Here is a 6,000-nt window from a genome sequence, read left to right on the forward strand (position 1 = left end):
TTCTAATTATTTCAAACTACTAAAATGTCAGTCAATGTCACTTTGTTAAATGGTAGAGTTGAATATTCAACATCAAAAGTCGACAGAGTGGAGATCTAAAGAAACTGTTAATTAACAAATATTTTTTAGGCAATTTCAAAAGAGAGATATCCTTAAATGTAATCATAAATAGATGTTTAAATCTAAAAATAGTAGCATAAGGAATACAACTCGGACACAATAACGAGCCAGGCCTTACTTTTTTTTATTTTGTCTAACATGTCTTTTCTGGTGACTAAATTGCTGTCAAATTATGGCGACGTCCCACTATCAACAAGTCGTCTGTAGTCGTGGATGTCGCACTTAGGGATTGCTCTCGCTGAAATCTCGCCCTCATCTGTCCAAAGTCTGTCACGCTCAGCCATTAACAAAGGAAGAGTGCTGACACACTGAATAACTCAGAAGTTTCACTCTGTTTTTCTGTCACATAATACCAATGCCCCACTGTCACGTATACCAGTGTCCAAGAATCAGTGTGAAGCTTGCCGGAATAATAGGAATACATACATAAATACAACTCCAATAGACTGAATTAGCATGCAGTTCAACGTAATTGTAACTTGTAAATGTGTGTGATGTGTATTCATTCCTTTACACAGGGGGAGGTAATGCAGTTTCATGTTTCGTATTCAGTAAGCACAATCTGCCAGGCATCATAGTTTTCTTATTTATTAAACCATTTAAAGAGATAGTTGCCAAATGAAAATGAAGTAGGCGTTAATATTACTAAAATGAATGCTTTTGTTGGAGCTTCAATTTAATTACCAATTTCAAACTGTTATTCATTCCTTTATTTATTTATCTTCGGTTTAGTCTCTGATTTATCAGTGGAATGAACCGCCAACTATTCCAGCATATGTTTTATGCAGCGGATGCCCATCTAGATGCAACCCAGTACTGGGAAACACCCATACACTCTTCCATTCACACACATACACTACGGCCAATTCAGGGTATTCAATTCACCTCTAGCACATGTCTTTGGACTGTGGGGGAAACCGAAGCACCTGGAGGAAACCCACTCCAACGCGGGGAGAACATGCAAACTTCACACAGAAATGCCAACTGACCCAGCCGGGACTCAAACCAACGACCTTCTTGTTGTGAGGCGGCAGTGCTAACCAATGAGCCACCATGCCGCCTCTCCCAACTATTAACTATGGCTAATTATTATGATACTGGCTGTTTATAAAAAAAGTATGAGAAAAGTAAGGTCTTGTTTTACATCCCTAATCTTACCGAATACCTAAACCCAACTGTTATGTTGCTAAATATTAATAGGCAGGGATTTGGCCCTCTATAAGGCTAAAAGTCTTAGTTAATAATATATTAATAGTAAGAAGGGTACCTTAAAATAAAGTGTGACCATACTTGTTATGCACTGTGGCTAATTGTTGACACAAACAAAGGGATATCAGACCTCATTTTCAGTAAAGGGAAATGGCACGGGTTAGCTAATTTAGGCTAATTCATCAAGTAAATGAACTGATTCTTTCACTATAATAAACTTGTCACGATACTTAATTTCGATGCCGAAATTTAAAATAAACGTGAATTTCCTGCTAACATTTAAACACTGTTGAGCGCGTTCCTAAACAGCACTGATTTGCCATAGTATTCACCAGTGCTCAACATAAATGACTGTGATTGGCCGTGAAGGTCATCAGTTCATCATACTTCACCAATGTTTACCAAGTGCAAACACAGACAGACGGGCAATCGTCTTCACGATTTTAAAATGCTCCAGTCTCCCTGTATCTGTGGTTACACTTGATAAAGCGCAGTGAACTGATAACCTTCATGACCATTCATTCCTTCATTCCTTCATTTTCTTTTCAGCTTAGTCCCTTAAATAATCTGGGGTCGCCACAGTGGAATGAACCTCCAACTTATTCAGCACATGTTTTACGCAGTGGATGCCCTTCCAGCTGCAACCCATCATTGGGAAACACTCATACATTTTCATTCACACACATACACTACAGCCAATTTAGCTTACCCAATTCACCTGTACCACGTCTTTAGACTGTGGGGGAAACCAGAGTAGCCAGAAGAAACCCACGCCAACACAGGGAGAACATACAAACTCCACACAAAAATGCCAACTGGCCCAGCTGAGACTGGAACCAGCGACCTTCTTGCTGTGAGGCAATCGTGCTACCCACTGCGCCACCATGACACCCAATTTGTTCAACCTATTTATTTAAAATAACCTGAAACATCACGATTATTGTTTATTTTTTTGTTGGTTTTTTGCCATTACGAGGGTAACACAATTGTTTTATGTTCAATCCTCTTAAATTAGTAAAAACTAGTTAACATAATTCCTTCATGTTGTTCCAACACAAATCGATTGTGTTGAACCCAGCCTTTCTAACAGTGTGCGTGTGTTTGATCTCTGTTGTTGTGCTAATTAAAGTAACATGAAATTAATTATTCCAGAGTCCAGCAGAGATTTCTAATTACACACTCAAGGCCAATTTTCTTTGTCAGCCATTACCATTTTTGTGTTAATTTAAATAATCTCTTTATTCATCGGATGAATCCTCCAAAGCATACTCCGAACCTTTTGACCTCTATCTGAATCCCACCTATTTGCATCTGAAAGGAACGTTTAAAGAAGATGAAAGTACACTATTCCCTTTCTGGATTTCGGTGGTGTGCCTTGAGGCTCATGCTCTTATTGCTTTCTTTTGGCCTGTCAGACACCCTCCTGCTCTCTATTCACTCAAGCCATTGATTATCTTAATAAGAAGATAAGAACTTGACAGAAAGATACTAAATAATAGCATTCTTAAATAAAAGCATTGTGGAAAAGGTGGTCTCTTTAAAAGTGCACACATTCATTTCCATGCCTTAACATTAATGGTACTTTTGATAAAGGATCATACTTGAATGTTTTAAATTCATTTTGTGTTGTTTTATTGTACTGGTTTCGATTGCTACAGTTTGGTTTAATTAAATTTGTCTTTCTATTTGTTAGACCCCAGGAATCTGAATAACAGAGTGTAGACAGGAATCAGAGAGTGAAATTTAAAACCTTTTAAGACCTTTTTAAGACTCTTTCCACACATTTTAAGACCTTATAACTACTTTTCAACCGGAAACACTGGTGAGATTTCAACTTAAAATATATTTACAAAATATTAATGTAAGAAACTAATCCAAAACTAAAACATTATTCATATACTGAATAAAAATCAATTGAATCTAGCTGATTCAGCAGGTTGGCACCTATAGAACTGCAGTAATAATGGTATTGCCTTGGTTACTGCAGTAAACAAAGCTGCACGATGTCAAATCTAGCAGGACTTTATTGATTTCATAAAACTACTAAATTTCTTTACATTGATTTATCAACTTTTAATACTTTTGTAAGACCCCGCGGACACCCTGAATCAACAAAAAAACATGCTCCCATGCAAAGAAAAGCCAGTTCGATCCCAGCTCAGACTGGGTTGGGTCCAGTGGGTTATACTTGGGGGCTCTTCCAGAATGGGAGTAAGGTTTATGCGGGACAGTGTAATGGAGGCCAGCTAGCAAAGTTCTTTGCACGTAAACATCACTCCTTTGACCTTAAAAGGTGCTCTAGTGACAGACGTTAGAGGCCATGGTCTTTAGCCTCCTTGTTAGAGCAACCGACCCCATACAAAGAATGGTCAACTATTATATTAATGGTATAACTATGGATCCCAGCTCAGACCGGGTTGGGTGCAGATCGGTGGTTACAATTATAATATAAGGAAACAGCTGATAACTAGTCCTCAAACTACCCAGTTTTACTTATTTGTCAGCAAAGTTTTTGAAGCATTTTAAATATTGTCAAATTATTTGTAAAAACTAACTTATTTATGTTTTAATAGGATGATTTATGCTGAGTTACAATGGAGCATTATTAATTAATTCATTAATTTTTTTTTTTTTTGGCTTAGTCCTTTTATTTATTAGGGGTTGCCACAGCGGAATGAACCGCTGACTTATCACGCATTTGATTTACGCAGCGGATGTCCTTAATGCCACAACCCAGCACTGGAAAACACCCATGTACACACTTGCATTCATACACCACGGCCAATTTACCTGGTTGAATTCACCTATACTGCATGTCTTTGGACTGTGGGGGGAAACCGGAGCACCCAGTGGAAAGCCACACGAGCATGGGGAGAACATGCAAACTCCACACAGAAATGCCAACTGACCCAGCCAGGGCTCAAACCAGCGACCTTCTTGCTGTGAGGCAAATTTGTAATTGCAAATGACTGTGTGTAAATTATGAAGATTACAAAAGTACGTACTTAACTTGCATAGGTTTTCTATGTTTAGAAAAACATATACATGTTATTTAAGGCTGCTTTCATTTACCACAGTAAAACAGAAATATTAACGATACATTTTAAAATGCAATTTTACAAAACTGAATTTTCAGCATCAATACTCCAAGTATCGTTTAAGCATTCAGAAACCATTTTAATGTGCTAATTTAATTTGCAGCTTGAAAAACACCTGTTATTATTATTTTTATTATTATTATTATTATTATTAATGTTGTGCCAGTTGTGCAAACAGTTATGCCATTTATTATTTGTCTTTTTAGTTTATATTTTATTACATTTTATTTATTAAAATTTTATATTTATTAAAAAGTTATTTTCATCATTATTATTCATGTTGTGCCAGTTGTGCAAACAGTTAAACTGTTATTTTATGTATGCGTTTTTATTTATAAAAAACAATCTTTAATGTGTAAAAGTTTTAATATTACTGGACTCAAACTTTTGATAAATGCAGTATTGTGCATTGCCGTATATCCAGAAATATAGACATGCATATAAACATAAATACCTACGAATACAAATGAGATGATAGTGGGTGAGCACGGAATCAAAGTACAAAATAATAGGGCCCAGAATCTGCTTTTTCTCCTTTGACCCTGCTCTTTGTATATCTCCTTTCTAAAGTCTCCTCTGAGTCCTTGTCTTTGCGCTGTGGGTTGCGCTGGGAATCTGTGCATCCCTGTGCCTCAGGCTGCCAGCGAGGAGGCCCGGTTCAGCCCTGCTCTGTGGGCAACAACACTGACAAACAGCAGGTTTCAGGCTTGATATGTGGCTGCTTGTGTAATCAAACTGTCCCTGGCCAATACGACAGCGCTGGAGGTTTTTTTTCATGACCTCTCTTTCATATATGCTTTCATAAAAAGCGCATGACTGCAGGCAGAATGCTCATTTTTGACAGATGACATTGTGCCTTTTACAATATAGTTTGATTTACTGCGCAATTTTGCAACTGTTCAAATATGCAAGTGGGTCAGGCTTGAAAGTCAAAGACAGAAACTTGAAGATACAGTAAACTGTAAACCGAATGAATTATTACATAGCACCAACTATAACCGCTCAACTTGAATGCCCTGCTATGCATTATGGGAGATAGCACAAACACAATATCTTTGAGCCGCTGGTATTTATGAAATATTTATGTGTAAATCGGGCAGTGTAAGTGTGTACGGTTGAGTTAAGAAGAACTAAAAGCACTGAGGCTGTTAAGTGACTGACATTTTAATCAGAAAAGCCTTTTTCATGAACAGACCCACAGATCACCTTTGTGTCCAGGGTATCAGTGACATTTTATTCTTAATTCTGTTGTTTCTTTGCTTTTAAAGTGTTATGAAACTTTCTCTTGCAGTGTTGTGTGCCCTTTCTAAAATTATCACCACCTAAATGTCACCAAAATTAACCAAAACTGACCCACAAATTCAAGAAAAAAACGCTAAAATGTACCAGTACAATTTAAATAAACTATTAGACTCGGTTGTCTCGATAAAGTTAATTATGAAAATTAATAAAGACTCTCTCATTTAGTTAAACTGCATTGCTGCAACGATTTACCTGATATGCCAATCAGGCACATTTCTGTTGAGTTTAGAAACGCGGTAGCCAATCAAATGCGTTTAAATTAGTCACCGCT

This window comes from Danio rerio, chromosome 19, assembly GCF_052040795.2.
Source record: "Danio rerio strain M-AB ecotype USA chromosome 19, GRCz13ab, whole genome shotgun sequence".
NCBI lineage: Eukaryota > Metazoa > Chordata > Actinopteri > Cypriniformes > Danionidae > Danio > Danio rerio.